This window comes from Zonotrichia albicollis, chromosome 2 (assembly GCF_047830755.1).
Source record: "Zonotrichia albicollis isolate bZonAlb1 chromosome 2, bZonAlb1.hap1, whole genome shotgun sequence".
NCBI classification, from domain to species: Eukaryota; Metazoa; Chordata; class Aves; order Passeriformes; family Passerellidae; genus Zonotrichia; species Zonotrichia albicollis.
The window spans coordinates 113,569,787-113,592,714 of NC_133820.1; the positions used below are offsets into that span (position 1 = coordinate 113,569,787).

A 22,928-nucleotide genomic window follows, 5' to 3' on the forward strand; every position below is an offset into this window, starting at 1 on the left:
AGGACTTGGACAAGGAGAGGTAATTGGGGATATCACAGCTGAGCAAAGGTACAGCTCTGAGAAGAATTAACCTGTGATACAAATACAATGAACACAATTTGCTTTAGTTCTCCAGATCAATCTAACCTGAGCAGACAACTACTGTGGTTGCACTGTAATTGCTGTCACAATGTCTAGTGCACCTAGAAAGAATAGAGGAAAAATTAAACAAGTGAGAAAATGACAGAAGAGGTGAAGATAACACAGCAAGTTCTGTTTCATGTTTCATCTCTGCAGTCCTTTCTTGAATGTTTTTGGGTCTTTTAGTTGGATGAATGAACATTAATATGTCAATGCATTTACTAAAATTGCTGCAATGTTTCCATACTAATGTTGTGTAATTATTTGTCTTCATTTAATAATGCCAGCAGACTTGGATAAGACTCCAGAGACAAGGAAAAAACTTGGTGTGGGACATACCAGCAGAACATCCATTTACTTCAAGTGATGTTTCCATGGGTTGATACCACTATAGCCACAAGACAAACCTGTATCACAAAGCAAGGCAGAAGGGGAAGGAGAATGTTTATCTGCCCACTCTTTGCAACAATATTAAGCATTGCTGTATTTCTGTCTCCTGCTTAAGAGGCACCTCTGACTCCTCATCTCATTGGAAAACGTGGCATTTCAAAAATACTTGATTTTTGATAGTTATATATGCAGTACATCTCCGTAAGTACAGTTATTAAGGTGCTAACCACAACACTGTTGCAACACCATATTAAATTAATCCTTTTATGTACCTCCCAGAGCTTCTGACGTCTTGCCAATACATGAGGGTTACAGGAGATATGCTACCCATTAATCATCTGCATAGTTTTGTATATACCACTTAGAGGGATGTAGTAAATACAGACCAGAAAGAGTATGGAGGTTGAAGTCAGCTGTAGAAGTTCACTTGCCATTCCTAACAGATCTATCAAAGTGCCGCTCTGAGAGTGACTCCTGTCCAGAGACATGAGACAGATGGGACACTGTTGGGAAAAAAAGGGTTGTTTAAAGTTCAAGAGAAAAATGAACACTCAGTCATGAAGTAATCTTGTAATGATCCACACAGTTCTGGACAATTTTTTGTGTGTGAATTCCTACATGGATTTGCCATGACATTTGAGATTATGTTTATAGCTGAATATAAGAATGGTGTCACAAGATTCTAGTGAGGTGGTAATACCTCTGTGGTACTGTATTTTAGAAAGGGAAAGAGACAAAAAAACCAACAAAAAACCAACAAAACCAAAGTGACTTCAGCAGTAGAGAAGAGTGAGAATATGCAGAATATGTGTGACTCCTGCAGACAAGAGCACTGAAGGAGGAGAAGAAAGTGCCCCAGGCGCCAGAGCCCTGCAGCCCATGGTGCAGACAATGGTGAGGCAGGATATGTCCCTGCAGCCCATGGAGGTCAATGGAAGTGCAGAGATCACCTGCAGCCCATGCTGGAAGCAGGAGGATGCCCAAAAGAGCCTGTCACTCTGTGGGAAACCCATGCTGTAGCAGGATTGCTGCCAGGACCTGTACAGCCATGGAGAAGGGAGCCCATGCTGGAGCAGGTTTGCTGGCACAACCTGTACAGCCATGGAGAAGGGAGCCCATGCTGGAGCAGGTTTGCTGGCACGACCTGTACAGCCATGGAGAAGGGAGCCCATGCTGGAGCAGGTTTGCTGGCAGGACCTGTGAGCCCACAGGGGTCCCACATTGGAGCACTGTACCCCATGGATGGGGCTCACACTGGAGCAGCTCACTGAGAACTGCAGCCCATGAGAAGGATTGACAATGGAGAAATCTGTGGAAGACTGTCTTGCATGGGATGGATCCCACACTACAGAGAAGGGGAAGAGTGTGAGGAAGGATCAGCAGAGAAAACATTAAAGTTAAGCCCAGTAGGAAATAAGGGGTGGTGGGGGAGAGATATTTTAAGACTTAGTTCTTATTTCTCATTACCCTACTCTGATTCAATTGGTAATAAATTAAACTAATTTATTCAAGGCATCTGTTTAGCCTGGGACAGTAATGGGTTAAGAATCCCTCCCTGTTCCTTATCTCAACCCAATAGCCTTCCATTCTATTTCTTCTTCTCCTTGTCCAGTGTAGGAAGGGAGTGACAGAGTGGCTTTTGTAGGGCTCTGCCATCCAGCCAGGGTCAACTGACCAGGACTCACTAGCAGAACACATAACAGCTGTTTTGTACTTATGCTTCAATCTTTTTTGAACATTTAGTAATATTTTCTAATCATCTAGGAAAACTTTAATATACAAGGTGCCCACACAAACAATGGACTCACTACAAGTCCCATTCCTGACAATAAATGCGAAGATGATTTTGCTATCCAGTTAAGAGAGATGAAATCCTCTGGTTGAAATAATTAGAGGTCATGCTGAGGTTGGAGAAGTGCCCTGTCAAATGAAGTTACTAAATTAAATAGATAAGCATTGTCAATAGTCACTGCCAAATTTGAAATTAACAGCCTAGTTTACCATTATTAGCAATGTTGCCTTAATAAAACCACAAATATACTATTGCTCACAGACAGAGAGAATCAGGACTGTATTAAAACCAGCATTTGAACTAGATACAGAAGAGTGCACAAGTTCCACACCTGCAAATTGCCCAGAACAAGTTCAGGGTCTCTGAACATCGTTCAGGTGACAAGGGGGGGAAAACATCAAGTTCCCATCCTTGACCCCAGTCACTTGTAGGAAGCAGGCTGGCCTATCTCCTCCTCTAGGGCTGATTTTTTAATTATAAAATAAAATTATAATAATTATTATTACCATTTTATGTCTACATTAGTCTAAAATTTGTATGGGGGTGGAGAAAATAATTTAGATAGCACACCTGCCAACATTCCACACTTATAGTACTCATACCTCTCAAAGAAAAACGGATTGAGATCCTTCACAATCATTACCCAGAAAGTGGGATCTAGCATCAGGCAGAAGGAAAATCGTGCTGTATCTATTTACATAATGTATCATTTTGTAATATATGGCATACTCTTATTGCAACATTATATCAATTATTTACCAAAAAAAGCTTTAATAAATTTAACTATGTTGCTCCCACTTACCAACCGCTTTAGAATAATTTAAAACTCATTTCCTGATGCACTGAAATTATTCTGAACTGTGCATGCTAGCAAACACAAAAACCTTTTTACTCCCCATTTGCAAAATGACATCTACTCTATTTCCATCTTTGTTTTGAGACTCAAGATTACTTTAGCACTTTATTTCTTGATGTGTCAAATAGCTTCATCAAAAACCAGAGTAACACTTACTCCTCAAACCCCATAGATTCAAAGTTACAAAAGCTACACGTAACATTTTAAAAGTTGCATATTAGACAAAAGAAATCATATAACCTTTATTCCCTTCCCTTGTAGGAACATCTCTGCTAAAAAGCTTGCAAACATCGGTAAGAAATGAAGGGAGAAAGCCTGATGGATTTGTTATTACAGAACGCCTGCTGCATGGCTACAGTGAAAGGCAGCTTTCCATTAATAGCTGAATTTTCTACCAACTCCCTCTTCCTATTGGTGTAAGATCACTCTTGTTCTGGTCTCAGGCACACGAATACAAAGAGACAATAAAAGCCATCACTGCTGTTGCAGCCTTTAGCATTTGAAGTTTTAGCAGCCTGAAAAACTAAAAGCCAAAAAATATGGAGAAAAGGGTGTTTTCTTTATGTCCTTTACAATCATTTTACACATCAGAATCAAATGCAAGCAAGAGACCTTGGAGAATACTTTAAAATAAGCATGTTAATACAGACCCACTGGCATTTATTTCATCACAGATTTCTGCCACAGCTTCACACTCTGCTTTTTGCCTTCCAATTCTCTCACCTGGGAAAGGCTTATTCACCTGCTTATTTTAGAATCCAAAGGAAAATACTGCATACTCAGAATTAAATATGTATGAATGTGATCAGAAGCCAAGGGTTTGCTTTTTAAAATCATAAGCAAGGTCAATAAAACATATTACTAAAATTAACTACAGTGTCCTGCCCTAGACATGTGACCATTCCTAGAGAGTCCAACGTCTGTAATTTTCATTTTTTGAAGTGATCTATTTTTTATCATTTCCTATTTATTTATTCAGACAGTATTTCCACAGGTTTTCCTCTTTATTATTGTTTTGCAAAACTGAAGGGGCAAAGAGCAAACCAGCTCTGGCAGCACTGACAGAGTGAAATGAAAGGCTGTTGCAGGTCCCAGGTCAGAGTGTTGGAAATGAGAGTGTAGACTGAAACTAAATTCAGGATGTAATGAAGAGGTAAAAAAACCCCCAGATTTAGAATGCCAGGAGGGTGGTGGGAATGTCAGCAGAGAGGGCTGTGTGTGGAGTTGAAGGATGGGTAAGGAACCCAGATACAGAGGCTTTTGACAAGCAGCAGAACTCAGAACTGTATGCAAGAAAAGAAAATGGGACAAAGGGAATTTCTCAGTGTACCAGAACCTGAGTGAAAGAAAAGGTTGGGTGAAGTTGACAGAGGAGGATTAAGACAGGGAAAAGGTGTAAAGAGACAGCCTAGGTATATAAGCTCAAAACACTGCAGAAAGGACAAAGTGCTCAGCTGTGGCATGCAGCTGGCTAAATGCCTCAGGAATAGGAAGCAGCAAAAGAGAAAGGTGGCAAGAAACAGCCTGTGACAGGGAATTGATAACTGACAGTGACAGACAGCAGAAGGAGCCAAGTCAAAAAAAATTGATGTTTCTTTAAAAGGATTGGTTTGATCCATGATCATAAAAAACATATTGTTTGCAATTTTTATGGTTACCATAAGGCATCACTGCTCACAAGAAGCATTCCTGTATGATGTGAGAGTATTTGCACACTTAAATATATTTGCATTTCTTTAACTTCTGTTCTGGATGTCCCAGTACTTATAAAATTCTAGTTTAAGACAATTATGCCACATCTCTAATACCCATTTCTACCATTACCACTTCTGTTGGTGATGCTTTCCATCAGATGAACCCAGGGCTCATTTACAAACTGGGTCAGCACCATTATCTCCATTTTACAGATGAAAAATGAAGGTGCTGTAGATCAGTCTGCATTATTAATGTCAACTCTCAACCCTTAATTCATTTTACTGTCATTTTCCTTGAAATATTCATTTTTACTTCTGCACTAAGGGTATTTTTGTCATGTATTTCTAATGCATGTCTAAAGTACCTGGAGCATAGTAGAGGCCATTTTTAGCATTCTCATTCTCTAAATAACATAATAAAGTTGCACAGTGCCAAACTCCCACACTACCCAAAAGAAATCCACTCTCCCCTGAACTTACCTCTCTGGCTGAGGTAAGTTCATGTTCCACCTTAACTGTAGCACCTCTAGGGAAAGCTCCTTTGTGTTCCCCCAATTCAACTTGTTCTCACATCCACATTTTTTCTCCATAGTCCACACAGCTTGAAAAATGCAAGAATATCATGCTAGGTACTCCATTCAATTTCTATGGCAGGCACTATATCCTGCATTTGAAGCCTTCATTCTCCAGCACCTAAAGAGAACATACTGATTATGCACTTTTTGCAGGTGTATCTGTTACATTCTGAAAGACTTTCAGAAAAGAAGCTGGGATATCTCAGCTGCTTGCTTGGGAATATTCATATGGACTTTTCAGTGTTTTGAGAACGGCAAATGATATGGGGCTTCCCTTAAACCCAAGGATGACTTATAGCAATGCACCAAGCTCCCTTCTCCTTCCCATTCTTTTTTTTTCTCAAATTCTAACCCTTTATAAGAGGTTTCTCTCTTCTGAAATAGAGGTTGGGCTCAATGACCTGAATGCACAGCAACACAACAACTGAATGTTCTCTTAGGAGGAGCTTGAGGCGTGGCTCCCTCTCTCAAAGAGCACCTGCACTATTCTACTCCTACAGGTACCTTATTTTGCTGCTGCTGGACAGAATACAAGATCTAGCCCCAACCTTGAAACAGAGATCAGTGAGCTCCCCCCAAATCCCTGCAGATGCAGATCAAATGCTAACAGGGAGGAGTTAATGCCAGACCGCATTGCTGCCAACAGCATGGCTTTCTAACAAACTACAATATGATGGTGACAGTCAAAACCTTTCTAAAGCTCTGAGACTTCTTCCCAGCTTTCCTTCTTTCACATAATCCAATAATTTTAAAAAAGTTTCAATTGAAGCAGTTGCTAGGAAAACCACGAGGCTTTGCTCTATGCACATGTCCAATGTTACCCGCCAACCCTTACAAAAAATGATGCTCAGTGCCTATTCCTTTGCACGCTGGGATTACTGATTCCTCTGAGACAAGGACACCAACGTACCTCCACATAAAAATGCACACAAATTCACATTAAAAAAATAAAGCGATGATGCTGCTTTATTTTTGTCAAGTCCAAATTACAAATGTTGGACTCTCTAGGAATGGTCACATGTCTAGGGCAGGACACTATATTTCATTTTAGTAATATATTTTATTGACCTTGCTTATGAGTTTAAAAAGCAAACCCTTGGTTCCTAATCACATTCATACATATTTAATTCTGAGTATGCAGTACATTCCTTTGGATTGTAAGAAAAGTGTTCTCAGTGACTGCATTGCAGACCTTTACCATTACAAGATGGCCTGTTCCTGAAGAGCCACCCCACAGGGATAATAATGAAGTGGTTAAACAAAACAAACAAACAAACACACAAACATCAGGCAGAATATTCAAAACGCTAATCCAAAAATTAAAACATAAATTCACAAGACATGAAAAAGGTCTATCTTTTTCCACAGGCTTCTTGCTTAGCTGCACATTTAGTAACACTTCACAGAATTGGCAGAGACTGAACTCTAACAGAAAAACTCATCTTCTTTCAGGTTTCAAGGTCTAGAGATATTAGAGCCACTTCCAGAAAATGAAGCTGATAAAATGTCCATTTGTTGGGGGTTTTTTTCAACTGGTGTAATTGTCAGAAACAGATTCATTTGGTTGAGACTTTCAATGATACAGAAACAAGACTTCAACCTGAAGTTCAGCCTGAGGCTCACTTACCCATGCAGTAAATGTTTAATCTAATGGAAATAAGAAAATCATGCAGCATCAAGAAAATGGTGCTTCTTTAGAGTGTGGGTGTATGACTGTTGAAGAGGAAAACAGAGGTCATTTAATTATATTTTCTTCTTTCCTCTTCTCTAGCATTTACTGTCTCTTGTCTAAGTGCACTCTAGGTCTTGACAACTAAATGAACAGATGCTATCCTGTTAGCAGGCTTGTTTTTAAGAATGTTCATTCCAGGAGAAGAGCTTTCTAAAGACATATGGTAAGCTAAATATATTTAAAGATTTTTCTCAGCTGGCTTCATCTGTACAGGAGTATACTTCTCAGGTGAGATGCTCAGAAAACCCACCATTAAGTTATCAGCGTTAAAATCACCAGGTGAAAGGCACAACATACCCCAAGAAGGGTGAAAGGGAAAAAACCATTATCTCTCCTTGTTAGTCCTAGAAATCTGATCATGATTGTAATTGATTTTTATAGTGATATGACGCTGCACTAGCTGCAGATCATTGTAATATCAGCCATGTTGATTTAAATCCTACAAATCCTAACAGAAAAAGACAGGCTGCAGAGCAGGCCAATGCATGAGGCAGCAGCATTTGACAGATGCTCAGGAGTCAGGCTGACCACAGTGGGTCACCTGTGACACCACAAGGCTTGCCAAAATGCAAAGGCTTTACCACAGTGCCTTTCAGCAAAAAAGCCTAGCCTGCCAAAATAACAATACCTCAGCATTCTACCTGCTCCTGACAGTGGTGCTGAAGAATGCCACAGCCCTTCTCCTCCTTCTCTGAGGAACATCCTTTGCAGATCATTTAATCATGAGAGAATACAAATTCTGATCCTTAACAGCTGAATAAATATTTCATTATTTTTGTAGCAGCAAGCTAAACATAAAAGCAAAGTATGTTAGCCATGCATAAGTAGGTAGGATCAAATACTGAGAATTGTGTTTGGTTCTCAATCTTAACAAAAGGATTTTTAGCAGACGACTAAGCACACTAAGTGGCACAGTCAGTCAGATAAAATTAAACAAGCAGACTTGCGTCAGCAACATTAGGCCCTTAGCTATGTGTGAAGAACAATATTAGAAGTGACAGGGGAACAAGTTCCACACAGCAAGCAAAACCTGAAGACTTCTTGCTGCATCAGCAAGGGATGAGAGTAGACACCCAAACACACATCTCCCACCTTTTGTTTGTTTCATCCTTTAGCAAGAAATCAACTCTAACATTGCAAACCCAAGCAACATGTAGATAGCAAGCCATACATCACCACCCAGAGCACAGGCATCGAGTGAAAAATAATCTGCTTGCAGCAGCCTGCTTGTACATACTGAAACACCACATAAATTTGAACTCAGCTGATCAGAGACACAGGAAAGGCTTCAAAAAGTAAAGCAAACTCATAATGAAGAGTGTCCAGTACAGATAGCTCAAATTCCACTCTGCCTTGGACCTTTTTCCAGAGCTTCCACAACTCTATCAGATTAGCCACCACACATTTTCTTTTCCTTAAGGAATGGTAAACATCTTATTAGGACCCTAGAAAATGTACACACAAGTAAAGTGTTACATACCAAGAGCAAGGTAAAAGAAGACAAGATTATCATGCTCCTCTCATGACCTGACCTGAACTTTGCCAGCAGCTCATGACTCCACTTACCAGATTAATTGGTGGGTTTATCTGCTGACCAGGTACTGCTGCTGCACAGGATTGCAAGAGAGCAATCCTTAGCACCCCATCCTTACAGAAAGCTTATTAACCAGCCAAGTGTCCAGCAGTACCTGCACCTGCTGCCTCATCAGATGACCCCCACATCAGATATTAGGACATTTGAAAAACCTGCTCCTTCCTTCAGATCTTGTGCCTCTTCCCTGGTGGAAATACTGACGCCTAAGGCTGCTATAGGCTACACTAACCCAAGCTGAAATCATGGCTATGAAGCAGAAGTGATCTTGTGAAATCATGATAAGCCTGTCCTACATGAGAGGTCAGACTAAAACTAAAGGTTATAAGAGGACTTTTCTTAGCATTTCTGCAAAATTGCCTCATTTTGAAATTCCTGCAGTCTTGATGCCTTCAATGGTGGCACTGCACATACAGCATACACACAAAGCAGCACCTCATTTTGCCTTCCTTTTTCAAGTATAACAGGAAATTTCATGTTATCAGAGCAAAAGAGGTATGTTAGGAGACAAGAAAAGGGGAAGGGGAACAAGGTAGCTTGGTGATTTACCAGCTAGCATCTCACTTTCCATTCTGACAAGCTCCACATTTCTTTGTCATGATTCTGTTCTTTCTGTATCCAGCTAAGAGTTTCCAAAAATTTTGGAGAGAGAAGGGTAATGAACCATATATCAGTTTTTCTCTTTTGCTATTAACACATGTGAGGACAGGGGGAGAAAGGGAGAAGGAAGGACTAATTAGAAAGATGAGAATTTTAATTTTTTTCCTCTTCAAATTTTCATGTCAATATATCCCAGAATATCCTCAGTTGGAAGGGATTCACAATCACCTTTGAAGTCCAGGTCCTGGTCCTGCACAGAACACCCCAGTGATCAAACCATGTGCCTGACAGCATTGTCCAAAAGCTTCTTGAACCCTCCCAGGGTTGGTGTTGTGACCATTTCCTGGAAAGCCTGTTCCAGTGCCCAGCCATCCTCTGGGTGAAGAACAGTTTTTTAATATCCACCCTAAACCTCCCCTGACACAACTTCAAGCCATTCCCTCGGGTCCTGTCACTGGATACATGATTCAATTTATTTATTACACCAAAGGGAGAGGAAGTGGCTATTTTTTATTAATTTTTTAATTTTTTAAGTGAAAAAAATACTATTACTACTTGCCAAAACAGATGATCTCAATGATTTTCTATAGGTTACATTAGGTAGAACAAGGATAGAACAAGGGTACAAGCTAAATTCACTTAACCAAGGATCAATACCTTCTCTCCTGCACAATACTCTCTTGATACTTACAGAGAACACATTTTTCTTTCCTGAGATATTTCCAATTTTGCAACTCCCCAAAGACCCATATGTTTTTTGCAACTGACCAAGATTTCCAATTTTGAAGAAGTTTAAGTGTGGAAGTGTTCACTTTACAGATTTTTTTTTGCCAGAAAATTATAAATTATTCTGATATTTTCACCCACCAAGTTTGATCTTTTCATGTTCAACCCTAAAGATGAGCAACCAAAAAGCAGTCAGTTTCTTTGTGATCAATTCAAAAACAATTGAAGCACAACTAAAATGATCAATGTAAAGAATATGCTGTAACACAATTACTGAAGAATGCAATTATGGATCACTAAACCTTTTAAAGGAAGTTCAATCTAAGTTAGAAAATTCCATAACTGTAAGTGTATCTCCATATTAATCTTGCTTACAGCCTAGTAGACGTCATTAACAGGAATCAAGCTGCCACAGTATTCAGCTGAAAAGAAAGAGAAGCTTTAGGCACATATTCAGATGAGCTTATGTGCATGGTGAAAGAAAAGCTTCTGTACTCACGCATGAGGTTCCCTGCATGCAGGAATTTGCATTTCACTTTCTTTCATATCTTTTCTCTCTGCTCAATCCTCTAACATGTCCTGGTCTTCCCAAATGGCAAATCAAGACTGCAGCATATCAGTCACTCATTTCAGGTTTGTATCATCTGCAAATGTGGGGGAAGTCCAAGTCCTCTCTCCCATCATCCAGATCACTGAGGAAGATAAACAGCTTTGGACCAACCATCAACACTTGGGATACTTCACTAGCAATTGGCTTCTAGCTACATTTTGTGCCACTGACCATAGAAATCTGAGCCCACCAGCTCAGCTGGTTTCCAATCCTCCTCTCTGTCCAGTTGCATATCCTGTAACAACATTGCAAGGCCAGCTTGAATAAAACCTTGAGCAATCTGGTTTTGTGGGAGGTGTTCCTGCCCATGGCAGAGGGGGTTGGGAATAGGTGATCTTCAAGGGCCCTTCCAACTCTTGACATCTTATGATTCTATGATCATCCATTTCCATGAGGAAGCTTCCAAATATCTTTCTAAAGACAGGTTAAATAACATCTACTTCTCCTCTACTGGGCCTCTCCTTTCTTCACAAAAGGCTGTAACTTCCCCTCCATAAATCCATGCTGATTACTTCTGTGCACCCTTTTGTCATTCATAGACCCAGAAACAGACTCAAGGAAGAGTTATTCCATTGTTCTCCAAGGATGGAAGTAAAGCTGATCAGTCCATAGTTGCCTGGATCTTCCTTCTTGCCTTTTTAGTAGGGTTTGATACCTGCTATCTTCCAGCCCTCAGTCATCTCCTGATCACTGTGACTTTTTAAATGCTGCCACATCACTCAGCCCTGCCAGCATGCATGGGGGCACCCTGTTCTAGGGACATGTACATGACCAGTTTAAGCATTCCCTAACTTGATCCAGCTGATCTTAGGCTGTCTTCCTAGCTATAGACTTTTCTTCTAGTCTCAAGAACCTGGGATTCCTGAAAGATAAATCTTATCATTAAAGACCAAGCTGAAGAAGATATTGGTTACCTTCAGCCCTTTAACTGTCCTTTGTTACCAGAGCCTCTACCCTGTTAAGGGCAGAGTTTTCCCTCAGCTTCTTTTTGCTGCTGACATACTGGTAGAAAACTTTTATGTCACTCTTTGCAACCCCTCATCAGACTCTCCTCCAGGTGGACTTTGGTTTTCCTAATCCCATCCTTGGCAGATTGAACAGTTACTCTACCTACCTACTCTCTTGGCCACCTAACCCTGCTCCTGCTTCTTGCACCCTTCTTTCTGTGCCCAAGTTTTGCCACGAGCTCCTTACTTGCCCAAGCAGACCTGCTGTCACCTCCTGATTGATTTCATGCTCTTGGAGATGGACCTCTCTTTTGAACTTAAGAGCTCTGGAGCTTTTTGAGTCCATTTTCTCCATCTAGCTGGAGTTAAAGAAGATGCAAAGGAGTTAGAAACACCATCCTGAGAATGACATGAACCGGGAGCAGGCCAAAGGCAGACTAGCAGAGGAGAGCACACAATCTATTATGGTCCCTCTATGGCTGGCACAGAATGCAAAGCACAGTGCAAGTTCAGTGCAAATACTCTGATGTTGCTCTAATATTATACCTAAGAGCTGTCAGTTGTCCCAGACACAAAGGTGGATTGCAGCTCTCCTTCTTTCTTGTTACCTTACATTCTGGTTCAAAGAGAACAACTGAGAGTTGGGGTCTCGGGAGCCAAAAGTCACACTCCCTTTTCTGACCCAAGGCAAGGGGAGGCTCTCCTCACACTTTTAAGCTATTCAACAGCTCTCTTCCTGATTTACTGAGTGTGACTTGACTTCCTGATCCTTGAGAGAGACCCTTGCTATTTCCCACTTTGGTTTCTCTGACCTGCCATGCCTTAGTCTCTCACTGCAGCTTATTCCATTAAAGGTCCAACTTTGCTTCACTGTCACTTCAAGCTTCATTTCCACACTTTTAAAATAATTTAAAAGAAATTACTCAAAGATCTTATCAAAAGGTAAAACATCAAAGACCAACATTAATGAAGTTGTAACAACTTAATGCTGCATCACGTGTTAAGCAGAGCCATGGCCTGTTTAGCACTAGAAAGGTTATTATTAGCAAAAGTTTAAACAGGAGCTTGCTTTGTTTGCCTGTGAAAAAGCACTTATTGAACTCACCAAGCCTCATGCTCCAGGACACCTCCTGCTCACTTATCAGCCGTCTGCAGCTGTACTCCAGGTCTCACTTGCTGCCATAGAGAGGAGAGGAACTGACCACAGCAAAAGAAATCCCCCCAAGGGCCATCCCAGCACACCATGGCCTCTGACGGAGCCCAGGACCCCAGCACACTGCACACCACACACCTGAGGAGGCACAGCCTGCTTTGGGCTCATCACACCCACCAAAAACACTGCAAGTCTCCCCTGTGACTGATTCAAAACATGGATTGTCCCATATCACCATCCAGATAATCCAAGAAGTCTGAGGTCTGTGGCTCTTGGCCCAAGCAGTTGGCTGATGTTCAAACCTCTACATCCATTAGAACACAGTTCAATCACTGAAAACAAATTAACATCTGCAAATCAGTTTATTAACTATAAACATGCCCAAAACATCCACCCATCTTTCAAGTACAGCAGAAGCAAAGGCTTGGCAGCTTCCTACCCCAGAAACCTCAGGAGTCTCTCACAAACTCTGTTTGAAAGAACTCCTTCAGCTCCTGTCAAGGCAAAAATCACACTTGCTCTGTCTAAATGCACAGCCTGAAATCATAAATCCATGCCCTGCTAATGCAGCCAAGGATGCTCCTCAGTACTTATGTCTTGAATAAAACTGCTATAGGTACCCACCACCTTAGGCTAATTTCGTTTTCATCTCTTTTCACTACTGGTAAAACAGCTTTTTTACTTCTCTGGAGTCATCAAAGGGCTCTTTTTCAGGCTCTTTAGAGCAATCTATCATCTCCAGCTGCCAGTTATTAGTACCTTCCAGGCTGTTTTTATTTCTTCTATAATGAGGCAAATTAGGAAAATATATATATTTACATACACATATACATAAATTAGGCAAATATATATACATGCATACATATATATGTATGTATTTGTTAACAAGGAAGCAAAGGCCTTGTTTGTTAGGCTGTTAGACAAAGCAAGTAGAATTTTTTTTTCCAATGGAAATGCTTTGAAAAAAAATCAGAAAGTGGTTTGGAATCAATATAACTTCCTCAGTCAATCCTGCAATAAATCCAAACCAAGGAAGATAACTGCAGACAAACTGAGTGAAAATTAACTCTCTTAAGAGCTGAAAAGCTACACAACACTTGAGCATGGCAAGAAAAACATTGACCAAATGTTTCAATTATAAATAATTTTTAAAAATCTCTACCCTGCTGAGCAATCCTATCAGTTTCCAGCCCCTGGTTTCCCACTCTAGGCTTTGTTCTGGGTCTGCACCCCAGCCATCCCAGAGCTTATTTCTGAGGCAAGTAGCTGTAACCCCGCAGATCTCACAGACCAAGGGCATGGAGGGAGGACTCACTGTCACAAGAGTCCTGCCACAGGAGACTGAGTCAGAGAGAAACAATCAAGAGACCAAATACTCTTGACCAGATCAGGTATCAGTGGTGTCCAGGATTCTCACTTCTCCCACACCTCTTGATTATTAGATCCTAAAAGACAGAACTTATTCTGAAGAAGGTCATGCAAAGTTACACCATCACCTCTCTCCCCGCAGCCTGGAGAATCTTTCCTCGGGGGGAACCATTCATTCTCTACAACTACCTAAAAGGAGGCTGTAGTGAGGTGGCTGTGGGTCTCTCCCTCTGGGTGACAGGATGTGAGAAAATGGCCTCAAGCTGTACCTATATGGGAGGTTTAGATCGGTTATGAGAAAAATTTTCTTCTCTGGAAGGGTCGACAGATATCAGAATGAGCTGCCTAGGGAAGTGATAGAATTGCCATCCCTAGAATTGTTCAAAAGGCAGGTGGGTGTTGCTCTTGGAGATTTGGCTTAGTGGTGAACACCACTGTGTTAGGTTAGCAGTTAGACTCAGTAATCTTGGGGGTCTTCTCCAACCTCAGTTTCCCCAGGCGCCCAGTTTGAGGGCAAAACTTGTGTGCAGTATTGTTGGGATACTGTTAAGTACAGAGAATGAAGTTCAGCATCCCAATTAACAGGGAGAGCTCACATATGTAGTGCAAGCCATTCAGCAAGATTTTTTTTTTTCCTCAAAACATACAGATTAACCAAATGGAAGAGGAGGGAAAAAAAACAATGGGAGGATCACACACCTTCATCACAAATTACTTTCCTTTTATTTAATTTTGGTTTTTCTTTCTATTTCTTAAAGGGGTGCTTTTTGTGGCTAAACATACGCATCAGATCTTGCCCAAAGTTTTCTCTTCAAGCTTTGCAAGGAGCCTAGTGCTAAATTATGGCATGCAAAGGAAGGATACTTCATTAGGAGCAAAGCGCAAGAACAAAAAAAAAGGATATCCCAATTTCCTTCTGACATTAAAGGAAATGTTTTGATACACCTTGTACAAATAGGTACAAGGTGTACAGATAGGTACAAACACTAGCAGTTCTTCTCTCTACTGTCTCAGATCAGAAACATTCTAAGCTACCATAGAAATAAAGTCTTAATCAGTCACTGATTTATCCTTTTTTCAAGTTGAGTCTTATTTTTAGTTGACTTATAACATATTCCTTTTCTTCTAAAAGAATGTAGTTAAAAGAAACTCAGCTTTCAGAAGGTGCTCTATCCCCTCTCCAAAAAACTCTGTCCTTAAACTCTACAGAACTGGCTACATAAGAACCATGTATCCTTAAAACCAATTTGTCTCAAAGAAGGTAAAAAAAAAAAAAGGAGCTCCAATGTGCCTTTTCAAAAAAGACACGTCAACAAACATTTTACTGCCAGCCAAAAGAAAACTCCATCCATGAAAGCTACAAATGAATTTCACATACAACCACAACCCAGCAGTTGTTCCCAGGTCTTGCTTAATGGCATTCTCTGTCCTGCTGGGGCCACTGCATGGGATACATGACCGAGAGATCAATATGGTCTTCCTTCCCAGCATATCTATACTAGTACAAGTCCTGAAAATAGTGGATATACCAAGTGGATTCTATAATGATGGATAACATTGTATCCTCCACCACACACCTCAGCCCTCACACATCACTTTTGCCATCCAACACCAATATTTTAATCCACAGGATCAGCAAATTACACCGCATTCAATGTGAGATCAATATCAATAGAAGGTAGCCCTTCTACCTCCAGAAGGCAAACAATTCAAGATATAATTCCACTTCAGAATCAAAAGTCAGGCCAGAGAGACAAGAAAAAGTGAATTGCACAGCTTTGAAGTTTGTGAAGGATCTACTGGCCCATTTTAAAATACATCATAGGGAAATAAAAAAAAAAAAAATTAAAATATAAAAAAGGACAAAGTACAGAAAGTTCAGAGCACCTTCCCTGGGTGGTGGTGATCTGGGCTGATATACCCAAAAGCCTACTATTCCTTAGGAATGTCTCAAATTATTGTCTCAAATCATGTTTTTAAATGCTGCCACATCTCTGTAGCAGCCACTGATCTAGCTGGCCCTGGGGAAGTAAATCTTTAACTCTAAGGGAAGAGGCAAATATATTTGTATTAAACATGGAAACTTCTATCAATGACAAGCGCATTGCCTGAGATACAATATGTAAACAGACATGCCAACACCTTATTGTCAAAATGCTGCTTGGAAAGAATAGAGCAAACTATATGGAAAGAAGCCAGAAAGAGCAAGCTGATTGCCTGAAAGGCAGAGCACTGCAGGAAAGGAAGAGAATAATGCTTTGTGGGAGGGATGATATCATCCCCTACACTTCCCATGCAAGAGTATCTTTATTTCACAGTCAGCAAATTCCCCACCAATTATAAAAATTTTGAATACTCAAAAGAGCAAATACAAGAAATCATATTACCTTGGGAGCAGACAAACAAGTACCTGAACTTCCTGGTCTGCTCAAGAGGAAATCAAACCCCACAGCCAAGCACCCAGATGCAGTAACCCTGGCAGAGGATGTACATCGCAAGCTGTGCACAGCCTCCCAAGCCAGTGACATGTTTGACAGGAGAATACAACTTGGCAACATTGCTTAATCTGCATTTCCAGGGCAGAGCTGAAATTGCAGTTGCACACAGTGCAAACACAGATAATCAAAGGGAGTTCTTCTATACCTTCTCCTGAAGCAGGCCAGCCAATCATCTTCCCTTTTCAAGTGCAGGTCTCTATACTCATGCTCCCTGGGAGACAGGAGAGTAGAAAGTGGCTAAATAAACAGCTCTGCACCTCTTATTGTCTTAACAGAATATCAATAAGGACAATCTGGAGAATTATTTTATCCTTTAGAGTCCTTTTTGCATCAAACCAGGTTAATAAAGAAGTAGAACCTCAACCTGTCTCTGTTCCATGGGAGCACATTTCCACAATTACCAGTACTGATCAGTCCAAAAGAAGACAGTCATCTTTTATGGAAAAGCATGACCTGTTTCCTAATGTCCTATTTCTATACCTGACATCTCTGGCTGCTCAGTTAAGCTGTTATGAAGTAGCAGCAACTATTGCACAGGCAAAAACCAAAGCATCTTGATTCCCTGCAATTCTAGAAAACACTTCTATCCATACATGAAAAAATTACTCCAGGAGATATGTTTCACAAAAACAGAACAGTCGGAAAACCCTGCCAGAAGGTAATGTTAAGAGGACCCAGCTACCCAGCATTAACAGCCTGGCTTTCAGAGCTGTTGAGCCCTTTCTTTCTGCCCAGGAAAATTTCTAATTTCTTCTGAGGGGAAAAAAACAGATAAGGTCCAAAACAAATGAAAATTCCAGCTAATCCTTCAAGCACCACCCCTGGTGCCTGGGAAATGGTGGCTGCATACCCTGCTGTGTCAGCTTGAAAGAGTGACACCACCCAAGCATTTAGAGCAGAGGTAACACTCACTGGCTTTACTTGCAACAGCCTTACAGTATTTGCAACTAGCAGGATGAGATTTTTCCTCCCCTTTGCGAAAAGGGTCGGATGTAAACCATTAAGACTGATGAGCTCATTGTTCACAGAGAACAGATTGAAGTGAAGGCAGAATTAGGAGAGAGGTAACTGAGGGCAGGTACACTAAAGACATGTACAGCTGGATACCGAGTATAAAACCAAAATTTTTATCAGCGCCCAAATAAAGAACAATGGAGCAGGTATGGGCACAGCATGAAGAGAAACTCAGAGGTAGGAGTCTCAAGCCCAAAGTGTTTCTTGAAATAACACGAAGTTATGTTCCTTGCCACAGAACATGGGTTGGAAACATTATGGATGCATTTCCACTGGTCAGAAAAAGCTGGACAAAATTACAGAAGAAAATGCTGCTGACAACTAGTAATACAAATCACCTCTCCTTGGTTCAGGATGCCCCCATGTCTCTAATTCCTCTGCCTGGGAGAGAATTCTAGGAAATTACTACTAAATGCCAGGCCTGCTCCTGTACCTTCTGTTGGACCTTAGTGGCCCTCATCAGACAGAGGACATTAACTGAAATGGGCTTGCATCTGACAAGAGCATTCTCAGGAGAAACCAGACTATTCTAGGACACGGGTCTGGACTATCCAAAGGATGCAGATATGGTACAGTGAAGCAGGCACAGAGTCAAAGCCCCTGGCTCTGTCTGACAGAGCATCCAGTACTGGTGAAGATCCCTTACAAAAAGAACTAACAGCACTATCAAAGAGATTAATATTCAGCTAGTAACAAGTGGAGCCGGACACCAATTGTAAAACATCTCATCTATTTTTAATCTTAGCACTCCTCTTAGCAGTATGAAACAGGGATGAAGAAAGGAAGTAGAAAGGAAAAGTAGGGAGGAATATCTTACCTGCTAACCTCTTCACATCTTCAAACTAGCCTGTAAATGGCAAAAGAAGCATAAATCAATTACAGGAGTAAGTGTCACAGAGATGTATTAAAGGTTAGGTCAAAAAAAATCCTGAAACCAAAAGAAATGTGAAATGAAGAAAAAAAAATCCGATACTGTTTGAATAATTTCTCAAAACAACCTATGGAATATCTTTAACAATTTTTGTTTGCATGTAAAAGCATTGAACCTATTCATTCATTTTTGAAACATAACACCAATTATATATTGGCCAAGTATCTAATCATTCAAAGCACGACAAATCCAAAATGATAAAGAACATTGTTGCTGTTGTTATGATGATCTATTCTTGCTGCTTCTCACATTTTTCTCTTTCTTCACATAGTAATGATACAGATGAAACAGACCATTGTAAATCACACAACTACAAAATGCATTCTCTCTCCCACCCCAGTCTTTTAAGCCTTTCAATTCAAGGTTTAATGCAAAAAAAACAGAAAAAAAAATAGTTGTAAGATCCTATTGTTAACTCTTAGTACAATGAGCTTGGGAACAAAGTAAGTACAGTGAATATTCAAATGTGAATATTCAAAACGAGGCACTTAAGTCCATAAATACCATTCAAATATGAATTGCAATATCCAAAATGAAGTCCCTCTTCTTCACTCAAGTGTCCTTTGAAAACAGCTTCTGATCCTATTCAGAGGAAATATCTGAAGTGTTGACCTCAATATCTGTTGTCACCTCCTTAATACACCTTACCTTTTTTCCTTGTCTGTTGTGCTCTGGATTTTTTCCTATTGAATTGGGATTTTATTATTGAATAATGATGAAGGCCTTGATCACTTTCTAAAAATTGTCTGTCAAGTGCACACAACTGGCAGGCAACAAATGCAACTTTGTTACTTAGAGCATAAATCAGTTTTGCTGGTTAGTGTGAAGCCAGAGGAAATGTGTTTTTAATACTTTCATGATCTAATTGCTGTTGCCTGCAGTAGAAGAATGGACTTAATTATCCATGTCTTTTCCACGTATATTCCTATGCCCTGAACTTAGCACGTAGATGATCAGACTCACTGTGGAACCACAGAAATGCAGAAAGCTTATCCTAAACCATCCATCAGGATGGTTCTTACATTAGCTGCAGCATTCTTCATTCCCGCTTCCTTTGCAAACATTATTAATCTGCTTTCACAGGGTAGCTATGCTTAGGATGCTTGCCTTGTTTTTGCAAACACAAGTAGTTCATACAGAGTCTGAATGGTGAATACAATGTCATTCTCTGAATTCTCAGAATAACTTGTCTGAAGATAAAATAAGGCTCAAGTTGTCACAGTTTAACTTGCCACCCTTCAGTTTATGCAAACACCATACTTTAAGGAAAAGAATCATGAACACATCATGAAGAAGAATCACAAAAGAATTCTCACAAACAAATGCACCTGATGCTGCTACCACTACGGCAGGATAGTTAAAACCAGTAGATTTTTTTCAAGTTCATGTAAGTATACATGCATACATATATGTATGCAAACATACATAGAACAATCAAACACTTAACAAAAAAACCCCAAAAAATAGCTTTTCCTTAAACCAGATTATCACCATCTGAAGAGGGTAAATTATACAAAATAAAAATAATAGGGCTAGCACAGATCTATTGCTTAAGTCATTAAAAAAAAAAAAACAATTAGCAAGTAATAGCACAGACTTTGACCAGAGAAGGCAGTTGTCTCTGCTGTTTCCTCTCCTTCAAAGAAAAACACACCCCAAATAGCCCACCTTCTGTATCTTCCTTCTGTGCTGTACAGGGTTTTGTGACAAGAGCATGTGGACTCAAGGTCTGCTCAACCCAGTGTCTTCTGCCCACCTGTAGAAATATCAGAGCCTTTGGAACTGAGCTGCCAAGGAGGGATGGATAATTCTGCAGTACCACTCCTCCTTTCTGTTCAGCAGAGACCTTATGGGCTGCCCAGGATTTTTGCATTTAAAATCCCTGAACAGACTTTCCTTCTCAAACAGATCCAATCACTTCTGTGACCATGTGAACTGTGGCACCACTTGGTGCACTCTAAGTGTGTGCTGCGTGAGAATGTGCCTCATTTTTGGTTTGATCTGCCACCAGTGAATTATATTTCTTGCCATGTTGAGAGACACTGAGCAATCACTCCTCATTGACCATTTCTGTGACTTTTACACCTTCCCCAGTCACCTCAAGAGCTTGTTTTGCATGTAACACCTCATTTCTACCCTTTGTTTCCACAGCAGCAATGGCCCAAGTGCCTGTTTTAGTCAGGGACAATGTCTAGCATCTGGGGCAAAGGCAGAGCTGGCAACAGCAGGAAGGACACTGTCCATGGATGGCTCCTAGCTGTGAAGTAACACACACACACACAAAATTAATGCATGGTCTAAGACCAAGGCCTTTAAATTCAGAAAGACCTTATGTGTTACCTGCAGTGATCTTTCCTACAGAAAAATGCAGTAAGATTGGGTTTAAATGTTGTTTTGTAAAATAAATTATTTTAATTAGGGTGTGATTAACCATTTGCTCTTCATCTTTTTACATTGATATTACCACCCTGTTTTCTTCAGGGCTCTATAGTACCTGTCTGCACAAAATGAGAAAAATAGGCAGACTAAAGTATATTTCTGTAGCTTTTCCTTTTTGCCTGTAGTGAAATTTTACACATCCCTTGATGAAATGCAAGGTCACTCTAAGTGGTGTCTACTGTCATTTTCAGACAACAGTGAACAGCTCCTAGGACACTAGTGTTCTTCAGCCCCTCTCACTCCTGCTGGACAGAGAACAGAAGTGGCATAAAAACTCTCTCTAACTGGCATTATTCAGAAACAAATCTTTTCTTTCTGTGCTTTTGAAAATAGGACTTAAATGCTTGGGACATCCATCAACAAATCTACTGGAGACAAATCAGTTTTTCCTCCACTGCTTCTGGAAGAAAATTGAATAGGAGCTGATTTTCTTTCCTCCTTACGCTGATGTACCCTTTAGCCACACAGAAAGCCAAAAAAGGCCCCACAACTTTGTCAGCATCACAGCTCATTTTCAAGTTACAGAGAGGGCCTAGATGATGATGAAGGCAAATAAAACCCCATGCTACTAAAGAAGTTTCAACAGAGAACATCTCACAGCGTAATTTGATGAAGCATAAAGAGATGGTCCATATTTAGCTGTGGTAATAGTGGTTTTCCCCCTTTACTCTGCCCTTTTCCCAGCACTAACTTGTTTTCCCTCCCCTTTACCTCCTCCCATCACCGGAGTAGTTTTGGGTTCATCTTAAAAGGCCTTGAGGCTGTGAGCAAACAGGATGGGCTTGATCACCATTGATCATTCAAATCAGGCAGCAAAGCAGAACCAGCTGGGGCTGGAACCAACCAGAGAGGAAGACCATGCTCAGACGGTGCCCCCAGCATCACAATTTCCCTTCTGAAGGCATTCATCACTCCCTTCCCCTTACTTAACAGAAGGCATGTCATCTGGAATGATGCTGAACTGTGTCTGGCAGAAAATAAAAGAGAAGAAAAAGCTAACATTTTGTGTTTGTGCAAGTGCTTCTGCTGGCATTTGGACCACAGCCAGCCTATTCAGTGCAAGCTTGCAGAGGGTTATGGCGCTGTCTGGGCATTTGATGAAAACTGTAGATCCTCAGAACAGAGGCTTTTAGGTGTGAATTGTGTGTGCTGAATTGCAATGCAGAGTTGCACTGACATTTGGAGCAGAAAACTGGAATTTCTCAGAATTTGATTCCTTTATTCCTCCCCACCTAAACAGGGGTCTTCTGATGTCCCATTAATATTCTATTCTTTGAAAAATTACTTATGTAAGGAGGATGAATGTTACAAATTCACTCCTCTGTAATAGCTACTCTCTCACTTTGAGGAAAAAAGGTCCAGGCTGGATGAAAGTAATCTCATTCTTTTTTAAATTTTGTGTTAGAATATATAGGCAGCATTATCATTTGAACTACACCTACAACGCATGTGAAATTTCTAAAACCCTCACAGACATAAATGTTTTTCCCCTCTTCAGATGTTATAAATAGAAAATAATTCTCTCTTCTGCTATTCCTAGCATAAAGCCTCTGAGAACTGGTGTCAGATGCAAAGAACTGCAAACCAGCCCCAGCCAAAACACACAGCAGCTACCAGCTGCCTAAGGAGACTGATAACACAAGACTTTACACTTCACAGTCCCTCAGGTTTGAACCTGCCCTGGGTGTGTGACACACTTCAATGAAACAGAACACTTGCAACACATTTCGACACGGGAGAAAAGAAGATAGAAAACAGTTGATCTGCACAGAAGGAGCAGCTACAAAGCCTGCATAGCTGGACAGAGTCAATGTCAGACTTTAAATGTTTGATACAAAGAATTCAAAGTTAACATTTGGGCATTCAAATAAGAATTCACCTTTACAACTCAA

At 40.5% G+C, this 22,928-nt stretch overlaps 1 long non-coding RNA gene across 2 annotated transcripts in view; it reads right to left on the reverse strand.

The window, feature by feature from the left end:
* LOC102071417 (uncharacterized) overlaps nt 1-22,928 on the reverse strand; it is a 61,392-nt gene that overhangs the window by 29,214 nt on the left and 9,250 nt on the right. The window contains exons 3-5 of one of the 2 annotated variants that reach the window (XR_012579190.1): nt 18,484-18,513; nt 16,798-16,863; nt 897-1,013 (exon numbers count right to left, since the gene is read on the reverse strand). This is a non-coding gene — a long non-coding RNA (uncharacterized LOC102071417). The remainder of the gene's footprint in view (nt 1-896; nt 1,014-16,797; nt 16,864-18,483; nt 18,514-22,928) is intronic. The other variant, XR_001332933.3, reaches the window with a different exon arrangement.